Genomic DNA, 16320 nt, shown 5'->3' with positions numbered 1-16320 from the left:
TGGACATTTGAATGCATTTGATTTCACATCGGTAAGTGAATGTCATCAGTGTTCTGGAAATGATCTTGTGTCACCTGGTTCTCTGTATGGGAATTCTATACATGGACAATGTGGGGGTTCTGGGCCCTGGGAGTCCATTCTCAGTGCACGGCTTTCTGTGCCAGGACTAATGTAAGTTAAAGTTATTCATTGAGAATTAAGAATTCACCCCAAATAACCATGTATACACCAAATGATAGAAATCCTGTGCTGAGATCCTGGTGATAAAGACCATTGATTTGCTACACTACATACGCAGGCTGTGCGTCCTGCTTGGTATGCTTGTGATTTACGCTTTCTCTTTCTCAATGTAATTCCACCATTCTACCTGTCCTAATTAATAATTTCAATATTTTATATTGGTTTTATCTCAGCAGTTGTACTAGGGCTTTAGTAATGCTTTATAGACAGAAATATGTAGTGCCCTCACTAAAATGATATCATTGAACAAATAGAGAGGAGGCTACAGAGCAGGGGGATGAATCCTATGGACAGCTGTGTTTATAGACCGTGGTTTCTCAACCTGTGGCCCTCAGAGCCCTTCGATGTGGCCCTCGACCTCAAACCAGGGAAGCGCATGCCTGGGGTCGACAACCCGTTGATCACGATCTGGGTCTGCTGACCCGCCATCCCAGAGCATCAGAATGCATTGAGGCGGCTCTGGAACCTTTGCCTGGGACCTTTCTAACAGCCTGGGGAACGATGCCAGCAAAAGCTGGAAGAGGAAGAAAAAGTCAGTGTATTAAAAATCACATACACTGTTTGATTTTGCAATGGGCATATTAGTACCAATATGAGAATTAACAACTTTTAGGCTGCTTTCACACTGATCCATGGGTGCAGTACAGTGCACCTGGGACTTCCCTATGGGATAGCTGCATTGGGCCATAGACTTGCATTATATCCTGCGGGTTTGATGTGCTTTCTGAAAGTGCAGCAAAATTCCTGAATGCCCCGCAGCTGCCAGACATAATAGAAGTGTATGGCAAAGCTCAGCTAATCCACAGGAAAGCAGCACCGCATCAGTGCAGCCTTATAAGGGGCTCTAGACAGTAAGATAAGTTTACATTTGTTGGTTGGGGGCAGTAAAACCCCATAGTTGACATGTTTTTACCACCCCACCCACCCAACCATTGGTATAGCATTAGGGGTGACAATGGCGACCTCGCCCCATGCTTCAGGGGGCCCGTGCAGTCTCCCATCACGTTCTGTTTTACACTTGGACAGGAGAGGCTGCGGGGATGGCATATACAGCAACTGATCCTCTCTATATTTTCTCCTGCAACCGCTGAAAGCCGGCTTCTCCTCCTTTCCCTCCTAGCTGCATTCAGTGGCCGTAGGAGGAAAATTGTTCATTATGCTATGCAAAATAAAATATTCAAAATTCTAAACCATTTAATTTCATCGTGGCCCGCGACCGGTTACCAAATCACGTAATACGCCCTCGCTTTTCAAAAGTTTGAGTACCCCTGTTCTAGACACTCTATGATAAAATAAAGGGGATATTCTTCTGCTGCTGCAGCCTCCATACAGAGCCCAGAGCATCTGTCCACATGACTGCTCCCTGACAATGGTGAGAATGGCAGAGATGGGGGCAGCAGCCTGCCATGTGCAATCCTTTAGTGTACAGGTGGGCTGCCTGTCAGGTCTGTGTGTCTCCTTCATACCTCATACCTGTCATCTCGCTCCTCATACCTGTCATCTCACTCCTCATACCTGTCCCCTCACTCCTCATACCTGTCACCTCTCTCCTCATACCTGTCACCTCACTCCTCATACCTGTCACCCCTGATCTGATGCCTGTCCCCTCACTCCTCATACCTGTCACCTCACTCCTCATACCTGTCACCTCACTCCTCATACAGTTGTGTCCAAAATTATTCAACCCCCAATGCTGTAAAGGGGTTTAGGGACTATAGTGTACATTTGGAATTGTATTCAGAATCAAATCCTACAAGGACGTTGTAACTACCCAAATGCAACTAAAATGACATCAATTGTTTATGTAATACAGTAGTAAATGGTTCTTATGTGGTTTCTTCATTGCCACAATTATTCAACCCCTTAAAGACTACCACTCTGAAGAACAGAGGTTCATACAGGTGCTTTCCATCAGGTATTGAAAACACCTGTGGATGTCACCGAGCAGCAATCAAGCATAATAAGCACCAATTAGGCAGCTTTAAAATGACTGTGATACTCAGCTCCTTCTAGACATTTACTGGTGTGGTTACAAACATGGTGAAGGCAAGAGAATGGTCCAGGAAGACAAGAGAAGAGGTGATTTCTCTTCACAGGAAGGGCAATGGCTATAAGAAGATTGCAAAGATGTTAAACATACCAAGAGACACCTTAGGAAGCATCATTCGCAAATTCAAGGCAAAGGGCACTGTTGAAACGCTACCTGGTCGTGGCAGAAAGAAGATGCTGACTTCGACTGCTGTGCGCTACCTGAAGCGTAGAGTGGAGAGAAGTCCCCGTGTGACTGCTGAGGAACTGAGAAAAGATTTGTCAGATGTGGGTACAGAAGTTTCAGCCCAGACAATAAGACGCACACTGCGTAATGAAGGCCTCCGTGCCAGAACTCCCAGGCGTACCCCCTTGCTGTCTCCAAAGAATAAGAAGAGTCGACTGCAGTATGCCAAAAGCCATGTGGACAAACCACAAAAGTTGTGGGATAGTGTTCTGTGGACTGATGAAACAAAATTAGAACTGTTTGGGCCCATGGATCAACGCTATGTTTGGAGGAGGAAGAACAAGGCCTATGATGAAAAGAACACCTTGCCTACTGTGAAGCATGGTGGAGGGTCAATCATGCTTTGGGGCTGTTTTGCTTCTGCAGGTACAGGGAAGCTTCAGCGTGTGCAAGGTACCATGAATTCTCTTCAGTACCAGGAGATATTGGATGGAAACGTGATGCAGTCCGTCACACACCTGAGGCTTGGGAGACGTTGGACCTTTCAACAGGACAATGATCCCAAGCATACCTCCAAGTCCACTAGAGCATGGTTGCAGAGGAAAGGCTGGAACATTTTGGAGTGGCCATCGCAGTCACCAGACTTAAATCCGATTGAGAACCTCTGGTGGGACTTAAAGAAAGCAGTTGCAGTGCGCAAGCCTAAGAATGTGACTGAACTGGAGGCCTTTGCCCATGAAGAATGGGCGAAGATACCCGTAGATCGCTGCAAGACACTTGTGTCAAGCTATGCTTCACGTTTAAAAGCTGTTATAACTGTAAAAGGATGCTGTACTAAGTACTAAGATTGAATGTCACTTGGGGGTTGAATAAAACTGATAATGCTGTGAGCACAGAAAAGACATTTGTGGTTATTTCATTATAACTGTTATGTTATATTTGTCTGACCTACAAGTGCCTCTTTAATGTAAATGTAAGCAAGATGACTGAATGATCAAAAGCAATGTCAAACTGGCCAAAACACTCAATTTCAGTGGGGGTTGAATAATTTTGGACACAACTGTACCTATCACCTCTGACCTGATGCCTGTCCCCTCACTCCTCATACCTGTCCCCTCACTCCTCATACCTGTCACCTCACTCCTCATACCTGTCACCTCAGTCCTCATACCTATCACCTCTGACCTGATGCCTGTCCCCTCACTCCTCATACCTGTCACCTCACTTTTTCTCCCATTCTCATATGAAAGGGAAGGTGGACATATGAGCAAGCACCACGTCCTATGAATCAACAATGAATATAAACGCACCTGTTAGAACACAGATGTGAACGTGACCCATAGGGAATCATGTTAAATGGAGTGTAGTGCGTTTCTGCTACTCTGAAAGCACTCTGCAAAATGCACAGGTGTGAGCCTTGCCGTAGGCTAGACTAAACCTTTTGTTTTTCTATAATTATGCTATGTGGCTACTGATTGGATTGTGTGCTAATATAGGTTTTGTAATGTTTGCATTTTGTGGTTTGGTTCAATTATCCTCCAGCTGGAATAGATTCCGCCTTTAGGTGGGAGGTTATAAATAATGAAGCCAACCCATTGTCCAGCTTGCTATGAGTAAGGCCATTTGTGGCTGAAACATGTCAGCATTGTGGCACCTGTGACTTTTACCTGGGTGTCTAATAAGGAAGATTTACAAGCCCAAGGATGAGTGCCAGCATTTACTTTTTTTCTAATTCTGTCTTTAAGGTATGCAGCAAAATGTAGTAGTATGACATGACAGACGATGCTTAATGATATTCCTGAACAGTAAAATGTGAATCATGAAGAAAGATAAAGGACGTCAATAAAGGCGTAGACTAGATTCCAGCACAATAACGTGCAGTGTTTATAGGCTGAGGGCCGTAGCCTCCACCGCAAACATGTCCTGCATTGTGGAGGGAGACATATATAGGGGAACATAGCCGATGCTTACATACCAAGAAGATGGCACAAACTGGCAGGTACAGAGCCACTAGGAGGTGGGGAGTGAAACACAGACCTCAGAAGGTGAAAGTCACCTTGCCCCGCCCTCCAAGCAGCAGTACCTAACGGTCGAAGCATACCGGATAGCATTTTCTGGATGATGGAGGCAAAATAGAAACCCTGAGTGTCTAGGAAAGGGGAAAAAAGAGAGAAAAGAGGAAGGTTGGGGAGTTTCAGGTGTTCAGATTTCAGTTGTCTTCAGATTTCCCCTCTATTTCTGCCCTGGTGGATCTTTCATCACTTTCCATCCTGGTGACATTGGTGATCAGGACACATGGAGAGGGTGAGTCTCCCTAATGGGGACCTTACAGGGGTTGTAACACTTCCCTACTCTATGCAGTGACCCCTCTAGGTGTATATAGCAGTGACCCCAGTGTATATAGTATATATATGTGAGTGACATATTTTGCCCTACAGTGCTTTCATTATATTTCTCTATTACAATTACTTACTATTACTGTCTTTCCTGGTGTTTTGTTGAGTGAGCAGCAGTCCGTGTGGAGCTGCCCTAAGCCCCCCACCTAATTGCCCACACACACTCTTTTGTGGGGCAATAATTTGGGGCTGTGCAGCTGGTTGGCGGTCCTGTGTTGGTTTCTCTTGGTTGGTGTTCAGAGAACCAACATTCTTATTTTTCTTGAATTGGTTCTTCATTGTCCTATGCCCACCCATTTCTGGGTCCTTAACCTGGGGCTGTGCGGCTGTGTCCTGTGCTGGTTCCTTCTGGATTCTGTTCTGAAAATGATCTCTGGAGTGTTTATTGCGAGGCATCATTGAATGATGAGCAATGCTGAAGATAAAGTGCAATCGCTTCCTACTCCTTCAGAGGTCAGTCACGATCTGAGCTGCATCTGCTGAGCGCTGCCTATCCTGAGGTTCCCTCACTGATTGGTCACATGACTGTGGTTGCCGTGACAACCGGAAACTGTTAACCCTGTAGCTGCCAGATTTCAAATCTGCTGGCAGCCATTTTGTTTCCTGGCTGCTGCTGAAATAATAGATGACGTGTCTGTTTGAAAATTTGAATTTCTTGGCTGCTACTGAAAAATAACTGAATTTGTTTTTTTAATTTTAATTTCTTGGCTGCTACTGAAAAATAACTGACTTTTTTTTTTTTTTTTTTGAAAATTGAATTTCTTGGCTCCTGCTGAAAAATTCAGTTTATTGTGGGGGTGTGAGACTGAATTCACAAAGACAAATCAGTCATTGGAAGGGGGAGGGGGGGTCACCTATTTCTGGTCATATAGTATATGTCCTGTACCAGCCTGTAATACTCCTCCATTAGCAGACCATTCCTCACTATACACGGCTCTAATAGTTGGACTGACAATCACTCCACCATACAATGAATGGGATATGATTGTATACAGACAGAAGGAGCTCTCTTATGGTGGGATGTCAGAGGCACTGGGGGATAATTTTTACTATATAAAGGGAAAAAGTCTAAACAAAAAACAACCCTCATCCTTTACTTTCTGTTATAAAAACATCAAATTAAAATGCGGGGCAATATGGACACCCCATCAATTAATCCTTTTTGGAAAATGGGCACTCCTGGGTACAGAATAGGCGTTATTAATGAGGCAACTGACCTCCAATGCTGGGGAAGATTTTGTTGCCAGTGACACCAATGTTGGGGCATGTTATTGTGGTAACTGATCACCCTACTGGGGCTTTTATTGCACCCACTGACACCAATGTTGGGGGTTACAATTGCTGGCAATGACACCAATATTAAGGATTATCATTGTGGTCACTGACACTAATGTTGGACTTTATTATTGCTGTCATTGACTCCAATGCTTGGGCTTATTGTTGTGGTGACTGATCTGCCATACTGGGGCTGTCATTGCAGTCACTGACACCAGTACTGGGGGTTTAATATTGCTATCAATGACTCCAGTGCTGCTGTTTATTGTTGAGGTCACTGACCCCAATACTGGTGGTTTCTATCGTCACTGACACTAATGCGGGGCTTTCTTATTGCTGCCAGTGACACCAATGCTGCTGGAATTGCTGTCATTTAAACCATCGCAGAGGGTTATTCTTGCAGTTACTGACCCCATTGTTGGGGGCTATTCTTGCTTTTATTGACACCAATGTTGCGGGCTATTCTTTCTGCAACTGACATCAATGTTGGGGTCTATTCTTGTAGTCACCGACACCAATGTTAGGGGATATTCTTGTAGTCACCGACACCCATGTTGGGGTTTATTCTTGCTGCCAATGACACCAATGTTAGAAATTATTCTAGCTGCCAATGACACCGATGTTGGGGGTTATCAATGCTGCCAATGATCTTCATACTGAGGGATATGATTGCTACAATGCTGGAAGTTAATGTTGATATCAATGATGCGGCTTATTATTGCATCGACCAATCGCCTATACTGGGGCTATGATTGCAGCAACTGACACCAATGTTTATGGTTATAATTTAACCACTGATACCAACACTGTGGTTTATTATTGATGTCACTGACACCAATATTGGATGCTGTTGTTGTGGCCAATGACACCAGTGGTGGAGTTCATTATTGCAGCCACTGATTCCATTTTTGAGGCTAATACTGCAGCAACTGACATTTCGATGGAGATTATAATTACGGCTACTTATACCAGTGCTGAGCGCTATTATTGCTTCCAATGACACCATAGTTGCTGTATGTTATTGCAGTGACTGACCAGCAAACCTGGGGCTATTATTGCACCCACTGACACCAATGTTGTGGGTTATAATTGCAGTCACATTATCACATTATTGCATTGGCAATCAAACCTTATTGATAGATTAGATATAGATTTTGCACCCCCCAGTTTTAGTAAATCCCCCCATAGTGTATCACATAGGATATGACAGCTGTGACTGACACCCCTGTACCCCGGTGTCTCAGTCATTGGGCCTTGTGTGTGAATTGCAGCAGCTGTGCGGACAGATATGTATCCCAATAATTGAGTGGCCGGTGCCCCCCACATTCTCCCATCCCAGCAATTACATACAATGGGGGAGATTTACAAACACTGTACTTACAGCCCCCCCACTGCACTGAGTGACCCCCTCCCCCCACACTGTACTGAGTGACATTTACTAACACCCATTCCCAGATAAGGCCAGGATTTCAGTGTCATATATATATGTATATCCGGATTATATTTATAGTATTTATATGTCTGGAATGCAGAATGAAAGCCATAATAAGCCAGAAATGTCATCTATTTTATCTTACCAATCATTAGATGTGGCGGCTTCATTCAATTTCTTTCTGAATCTTTTCTCCTCTGTTTTCACTTGATGATTTGGCTAGTAACACCCCTCCTGTATTAGAGCATCCCCACTCTGAAGGAAGGAGCACAGGGGGCACTTTTGGACAGCAGTATTGTCTGTCTGGTGGGAGGGGAGTGTTAGATGGACTAGCAGATTTAGATACACCAACAAATTGAAGCCAAACTCCAGCTCACACTTTATAATCAGTTAGTTTAGCTGATCATTGTAAGTCAGTGGGAAATGGTTTGTCTCATCAATGTAAACCGATACATTCTGTAGGAGAGCTTATGCTTTTGAAGAACAACAGATTTACAGGCTGGATCACCAGGTGAAAATAGAAGATAGTACTAAATCTGACAGTCCACAGTGGGGTGCAGCCAGGTGTACTCTATACATCATATACAATTATCCACAATGAAATGCCGGGAGAGGCAGTGCCAGTATAGGAGTCGTCCTGTGTCCCTCTGTATCCACATATCAGTATATAGATGTCAGAGTCCACAGCTGAGGAGCTGCCTCAGAAAGTGAGCTGATAGTCCTATATATGAGGCAGTAATGTCCCATGACGTGTGCAGGTAAATGGGCTCCATGCTGTATCCACAGTCCAGCCGCTATATACCGCCACCAGATGCTGAGTGAACAATAGGAACGCCGCAGTACTAGGATGACCTGTCCCAGCTATGTACAAATGATGAACAGTCTGTGAATGGCTCACCTCCAATGTCTGACCTTTGTCCTCCAATGTGTTATCTTCAGTGTGACCTCAGTGCCTGACCTCTGACCTCCAATGTCTGACCTTCACAGTGTGACCTCCAAAGTCCTATGTCCAATGTCTGACCTTTGACCTCCAATGTCTGACCTTCACAGTGTGACCTCCAAAGTCCGATGTCCAATGTCTGACCTTTGACCTCCAATGTCTGACCTTCACAGTGTGACCTCCAAAGTTTGATGTCCAATGCCTGACCTCCAACCTCCAATGTCTGGTTTTCTTATTGTATATGAATAAAGACATATTAAAGCCTAAAATATAAGAAGAAATTGTTCTGTATCAGAAAAAACTGTTCTATGTGGGCGAATCCCCGGGGCCCCCAAACTGTGCATTATGTGGGTCCCATCGTGTCATCTACAAATATTTGTGGGCTGAAAAAAAAAATCAGTTTTATAAATGAATGAATAATGGAATGAATGTGTTTTACTCTGATCTTTTCTGGAAGCAGCTGGTATGAGTCAAAAGAAATGAGAGAGAATTTACATCAGTCTCCCTTATGTCCGGGTCCCCATCAGTCTTCCATATGTCAGGGTCCCCATCAGAGTCCCCCTCAAGTTAGGGTCCCCATCAGAGTCCCCCTCAAGCCAAGGTCCCCTTCAGAGTCTCCCTTATATCAGGGTCCCCATCAGAGTCCCCCTTATATCAGGGTCCCCATCAGAGTCCCCCTTATATCGGTCCCCATCAGAGTCCCCCTTAAGTCAAGGTCCCCTTCAGAGTCCCCCTTAAGTTAAGGTCCCCTTCAGAGTCTTCCTTATATCAAGGTCCCCATCAGACTCATCCTTATATCAGGGTCTCCTTCATAGTCCTCCTTTTATCAAGGTAACCATCAGAGTCCTTCTTATATCAGGGTCCCCATCAGAGTCCTCCTTATTTCAGGGTCCTCTTCATTATCCCCCTTAAATCAGGGTCCCCTTCAGAGTCCTCCTTATAATCAGGGTCCCCGTCAGCTGTGGGACCCATAAAATCCTGTAGTGGGTTGGATGTGGCCTGGGGATGCCAGTTTGGAGACCCCTGTCCTAAGCAATGGGAAAATAACAATTATTTTTAGATAGTAATCCATGTATCCCTGTGATTGGACAGATTGTATGACACCATGAAAATGTCAGATTTCTAGATACACGGCAGAGACATTGGAAAGACAGATGTATAGTAGGAGGAGCTTAGCAGGTGATGGTGGCTGTGAGGGATCAGTGACACCACTTCCTGCATTCCATGTTTTTGTTTCTATAGAGGTTTTTGGCTGTCACAACAGAACTGATTCCTCTGCGTCGTGTTTGGAAGTAATTTGGTGTTATAGTAAAAATGAAGAGCACAGTGTGAGAACACAGGAGCTCCGTACAGGAGGGGGCACCATGCCTGCTTCCATCACCCCCTTTATACCAAGGTATGGTTATACCTGTCTGCTATTCAAGGGGTGAAAAGAAGATCATGGATGGAAGAATGACCCAAAGGGCTATAAACCCAGAATGCCAAAAGAGGACCTGTCATCTGTCAATGCCATCACATAGGGGGCGTGTCATCTGCCAGTGCCATCACATAGAAGGTGTGTCACCTGCCAATGTCATCACATAGGGGGCGTGTCACCTGCCAATGCCATGACATAGGAGGTGTGTCACCTGCCAATCCCATGACTTAGGGGACGTGTCACCTGCCAATGCCATTACATACGAGGTGTGTCACCTGCCAATCCCATGACTTAGGGGACGTGTCACCTGCCAATGCCATCACATAGGAGGTGTGTCACCTGCCAAGGCATCACATAGAAGGTGTGTCACCTGCCAATGCCATCACGTAGGGGGCATGTCACCTGCCAATGCCATCACATAGGTGTGTCACCTGCCAATTCCATGACATAGGGGACATGTCACCTGCCAATGCCATCACATAGGAGGTGTGTCACCTGCCAATGCCATCACATAGTAGGTGTGTCACCTGCCAATCCCATGACTTAGGGGACGTGTCACCTGCCAATGCCATTACATAGGAGGCGTATCAGCCTACTTGTCATAACAATAAAGTTAACATAAAAAATTGTTATAAAATTTAAACTAAACTAAAATTTACAAAAATAAAACAATTTTTAAAAGCTCTCCCATCACCCTGCAAATGTAAACGCACATGTAAGGTGTGTATGTGTGCAGTGATTGTACCAGACATGGGAGGTGTCAACAGTCCCGGCTCGAAAACATCACTAATGGTAAAAACGTCATTCATGGGAATAGCAGTAGTAGTAATCCATACGCCTCTCCAGGATTTTCATAGTTGTAGGCAGTTGCAGTTATACATAGGGCCCGTGCATTGTCTTGCAATATACTGTTTGGAGCGGGACTGTTTCCATACTGCCGGGGATGATACTGCCATCTTGTGCGCGATTAGTACATTGCTGGATGTTCACCATACATGGTGCAGATATGGACCTCCGGAATGTGAGTGCATTTCTTATGTTTTAATGTGTAAATAAAAGTTTTAAAGGATAAAGCATTATTTTGAGCTTCTGTATATGAGGATTACGGCTAAGCCTGAGACGGTCATCTGGAGGGAGCATCTTTAGGAGTTAATTTTCAGCAATTTGATCGACAGAGTCCATACATTTGGGACCAAAAGTGCAGTTAGACCAAATCATTGTATAATGTGAGGTCACACTACTGGAGGTGAGCAGATATATGGTGGAGGATATTTTGCACTGGATTTCTGTGACATTTACACATGGTGGCCGTTATTTCAAGGAGGGGTCACAGGAGAACACTTTAGTTTGAAACAGGGGGCCAATTAACCTACCAGCATGGAGGAAACTGGAACACCGAGGGAAAACCATGAAAGCACAGGGAGAGCCTTCAAACAGCATGCAGGTAGGTGTTTTGGGTGGGATTCCTTACCAAAGACCCCAGTGCCTGTGTGCCAGGAGGCGTATGCACAGGAGTAACATCATCCTACATCGGCCAGAACCTGGAAGATGCTGGCATGGAACGATTGAAGCAGAGGTAAGTATGGCCTTTAGTTATGTTCTGTGCTGGTGCATGAGGCCTTACAGCAGGGAGGGGGGCAATGCTCAGGAAAAGACCTTTTATCGCTGGGGTTCAGCTTTAACGTTTAATCATTCCTTTAATGTGTATTTTGTATTTTCATCTCTGGTTATACTGGAAGATTTTTTTTTTATACCTATTTGAACCTTTTAAAATGCATCAACAATAAAGCGTGGACCAGACCACCTAAACAAAGCCTTGTTTGCCCCCCAAAACCAATATACATCTCTCACTGGTGTGATATGTTCTACCAAATCCATAGACCAATAGCGGAGGTGTAAAGAGGCTGCAGCTACTTATTCTGGAGGAGTGGGGATCGGCCATATACAATCACTATTACTGGATCTTTACAGATCTGATACACTTCATCCATGGATTGCTGTATATATTCTGTGTCTTGGGAGGATATACACGGCTGTATGTAAAGACTATGTATGCATGTGTGCATGTAATCAGGACTATCATCATATCATGTACAGATAATCTGTAATGACTGAGGTCACTGGATCAGAGTATATCCTGGAATTTATAATTATGTGAATGTGCTTGTGCGCGTATGGCAGGGAAACCACACGCCACATTACATTTGTTGGCTGAATGTGAAAAGCATTCGCCCATCCTTGACACATTCTGGCCCAATTTTCCTTAATACATTCATTTCCTATGATTGTCAATGCCATCTAGTGGACAAAATGTGGTATGTTCCTGAAACATTTTAATCTGAAAAAAAATACTGCATTTTGTCCACTAGATGGTGTTCGTAGGAAATCAACGTATTACGCAAAATACGGCCACAATGTGTCAAGGATGGGCGAACGCTTTTCACACAGCCAACAGTTTGTTTATTTTTTTAAATTTAAACGTAAATACATATTTAAACCCCGCCCACCCAATAATTCAGTGCAGGAAGATGATCACGTGCTGGATATGCTTGTTAAAACTGAATAAAGTTTGGATTCCTGCTTCCCGTGTTCTTGTTTTTTTCTGAATTCTACTTGTAGTCAAACATTTAACTAAGGGCCTTGAAAGACAAGACACTGCTCCCTTGAAGAGGAGGAATCATTGGATATTGAGTTCATGTATGCTCTGTAATGTATCCGTGTAACACTTCCAGGTATTTATTATCAATCACAGAGAGCACAGTACTCCTCCTGACAACGTCTTCTTCTGCCTATCCCTCCTCAGGGTTAGCACCATATTTGTTCAGGCATCAGCTAGGGTCACCATTGACTTCTTGGACCAAGAAACACAGAGAGAACATGTAAATGCTGGTGCCTGTGCAGATCTTAGCTGTGTTCACAAATGCCTTACCCAGATCTGCCCCTGCTTCAGAATCTCACTTTGTGGCTTGTTACAATGTTGCAGTCTGATTACTATGGGGAAGAGACTGAGGAGAATACCCTGCAGCGCTGCTCCTGGATCTGTTCTTCACTTAGCTTGTCCTGCGCTCCCCCGATGCCGGCTTCTGGGTTCCGTCCCCTGCGACGTTAGGATGTCGGGGGACGGAACTGGCGGGAAATTTGAAAGTTGTAAAAGTGACATTCACTAACTTCACTAAAATCACATAGTAAAACATTACTGTATCAAACCATTTCACATACATTTTGTCCCGAGTGCTTTGTCCTGTGCCCTGCCTGCATTGTTACTGTTCTTTCTGCTTGGAAACTGAGAAAAGTCCATGGCGTCCAAAAAGCGTCCCTTTAGGTCAAAAGCGGTTTTAGACCGACTAGAGAACAGCGATAGTAAATTAGAACCACTTGCAGAATTGAGTGATAATGATTCGTGGGGAAATTCGTCATCAGACACTGAAAACGATTTTGTGACTTTGCTCAGTGATGTGCGAACTTGGCGCTATTTTTAAAATTTCAGTGTTTTTGGTCTAATTATATTATTTAATTAAATGTATTATTATTATTATATTATTATTTTTTATGATTATTTATTAAATTATAATTTATGATTTCGTGTTTCAAATTTTAACATACCCGGGATGTTTACTAGACTCTTGTTCAGACAGATTTCAGTGAATTATTCCTAAAAGTTACAGGCCTACAATAAAAAAAAAAATACATATTTCCATACAAAAAAAATACCGCTTTGAGCACAGAAATATGGACATAATCAGACCGCTAGGGAGGCTACAGCTGCTCTTACCCTAGTAGATTTCAAACAAACATTCATACAAAAATGATTACATTGCATGACTTGATGAATGTCGTTTGAAAGTACTTCAGAATGTCCTCTGTTGGAAATTCATTGCTAAATAATTTACCATCCTGCTACTTTGGAACTTTTCTAGCCTCTGCTGTCAAAAATAAACATCGATTTGATCCCACTAATGATTAGAAAATGAAACGAACGTTCATAAAGAAATGAAAAATTTTGAGCACTAAAGTAAGGCGCTTCACCCAAAGAACTGACTAAATGACTCAAACACAGAAAATCAATATAAATGAATGAATACATTGATCCAAGTGATCAGCACTCTGTGTTTATGGAAACTTTTTGAGTTGTGATAACTTAGAAAATATATATAAAAGAATAAATTGATCCAAGTTATCACAACTCAAAAAAAGATTCCATAAACACAGAGTGGTGATCCCTTGGATCAATGTATTTATTCATTTATATAGATTTTCTGTGTTTGAGTCATTTAGTCAGTTCTTTGGGTGAAGTGCCTTACTTTTGTGTGTTGATTGTACACTGGAAGGGGCGGCTCCACCACACCCCTAGATACACGAGAATTGATTTGTCATTCTACAAGTGAATAGGGGGAGGCGCCTCCATTCCTTCTGTATTTTTCAGATTCTATCACACAATCCTCAGTCTCCCTCGATGTGAACCTAGCCTTACTCGGATTTTTAAAAAAATGAAGCCTTGCAGGCCATAGTACTGTCTTTGATATGACTTTGGATGGGTGCCACTTGGATGCAACTTTTTTTTTTTTTTATTTTGCTAATAGGAAAGTATGACAGTTCTGTTCATGTAGTGCAACTTTGATGTGACTTTACACTCTCTGGCACTCAAGTAGCATCAAAGTCACATCAAAGTAGCGCAAGAATCTTTGTGTCCAAAGTCGCAGGTTAGGGTTAAAGGCTGCGGTTAGCGTTCTAACCCTAACATTTAACGCTGACCCTAACCTTTAACCCTAACCTGCGACTTTGGACACAAAAGGTTCCTGCACAACTTTGATGTGACTTGAGTGCTAGAGTGTGTAATGGCGCATCAAAGTCGCACTACATGAGCAAAGCTGTCATACTTTCCTATTAGCAAAAAAACAAAAAAAAAAGTTGCATCAAACTCACACCCATCCAAAGTCGCATCAAAACTGCACTGCATGAACAGAAATGTCATGCTTTCCTATTAGCAAAAAAAAGTCACATCAAAGTCAATACTTTGCTATCGGCAAAAAAAAAAGCATCAAAAACACAACCCTTGCGTTATTGGGGAAGTGCCATTGAAGTCTATTGCACAAAAAACGCAATCTGCGGAGGGAAAAAAAAGTGACAACAGCGCTCTTTTATGGACACGCCTACCTATAGACAATGGCATTGAATGACCCGGCCCACAGCCTTTGGATTAGTAAACAGTGCAGATCCAAGGTTCAGATGGAGAGGACTGTGGAGGACACCCAAGCTCAGCTCTATTAACAATTTTGCTGACAGAGCCGGTTTTGCATTTTTTGCACACATTTAAAAAAATCAGTTTAGACCTGAAGATGAGATAAAATCCCCAAACATGATATATTTTCTGAAAACAGAGACCCTAGAGAATAAAATAGTTGTAGTTCCAGTGTTTTATTACCGCAAACACACTAAAGTGAAATTTAGGACAAACACACGCAATAAATGACCCAAATTTTGGTAAAATACAAAGGACGAAGTCGCGCTGAGTAAATAGATCCCCAATATGCCAAACCTTGAATTTGTGTGCACCTGTGAAATTAGTACCCTATATTTTCTATAGGTGACACTTCAAAAGCCCTCTACAGGTCATCAGCTTAGCATTTCAGAGGAGGTCTGGTGCTAGAATTATCCCTCGCACTTCGGCGTGTGCGGCGATATGTAACGTGTATCACAATCACCATTTTCACTTGTAGGCACACCAACGTGTGCAATTACATTCAGATGTGCATATACAATATGTAGGGGTAGAGAGGCCTCAAATTTTTTTTTTTTGGGGGGGTGGGTGCGGTGTTGGGGTAGGGGAAACAAAGTCCCCTATGTGATGATTTTTAGGTGACAGGTTCTCTTTAATGATACATGTTGGGTCTAAAAGGTCACATTTCAACACATTTCTTCTCAGCTAGCCGAGAAAGTGACGGGTGACCTGGAAGTAACGTCACATTGGTCAACTTCCATTTAGGAGACAGAAGGGGAGGAGAGCTCTCCTCTCCACCCACCCACAGATGGGAAAGTGGGCCTGGATACATGCTCCCCCCCCCCCCCCCCCATGCCGATCTCCCTCCCTGTCCACATCTGATTCACTCAGCTGCCTGGGCCCTGTACAGGAGGCCTGATTGTACCCCCTTACCATGGCCCTCCCGGGGACTGTGGAAGCAATTGGCCGGCAGCGCAGCCACTCGTCTAATTCTGCCTGTCAGTTTTATACACAATTCTGGGGATCATGGGGCCCCTGTGTCCTTGCCCAAACTCAATAAAGCCTATGAAAAAGGTACTAGGGGCATCTCATGGGGCCCCCTACTAACCCCAGGCCCTCAGGCAGTGCCTGAGTTTCCAAATGGTCCGCCCCTGGTATGGTGTCTGCGTTCATTTTTATTTTTCAAG

The 16320-nt window shown here is 43.7% G+C and overlaps 1 protein-coding gene across 1 annotated transcript in view; it reads left to right on the top strand.

The window, feature by feature from the left end:
* Positions 1-16320, top strand: part of LOC149439062 (protein DOP1B-like) — a 657792-nt gene that overhangs the window by 291551 nt on the left and 349921 nt on the right. The gene's annotated exons all lie outside the window — the stretch shown is intronic.

The sequence above is a fragment of the Staurois parvus genome, unplaced genomic scaffold (genome assembly GCF_062004578.1).
Source record: "Staurois parvus isolate SC_StPar_1 unplaced genomic scaffold, SC_StPar_1.0 ptg001162l, whole genome shotgun sequence".
Taxonomy (NCBI): Eukaryota; Metazoa; Chordata; class Amphibia; order Anura; family Ranidae; genus Staurois; species Staurois parvus.
Note: the sequence above shows the minus strand (reverse complement) of the source record. Positions and strands in the feature narration are given on the sequence as shown.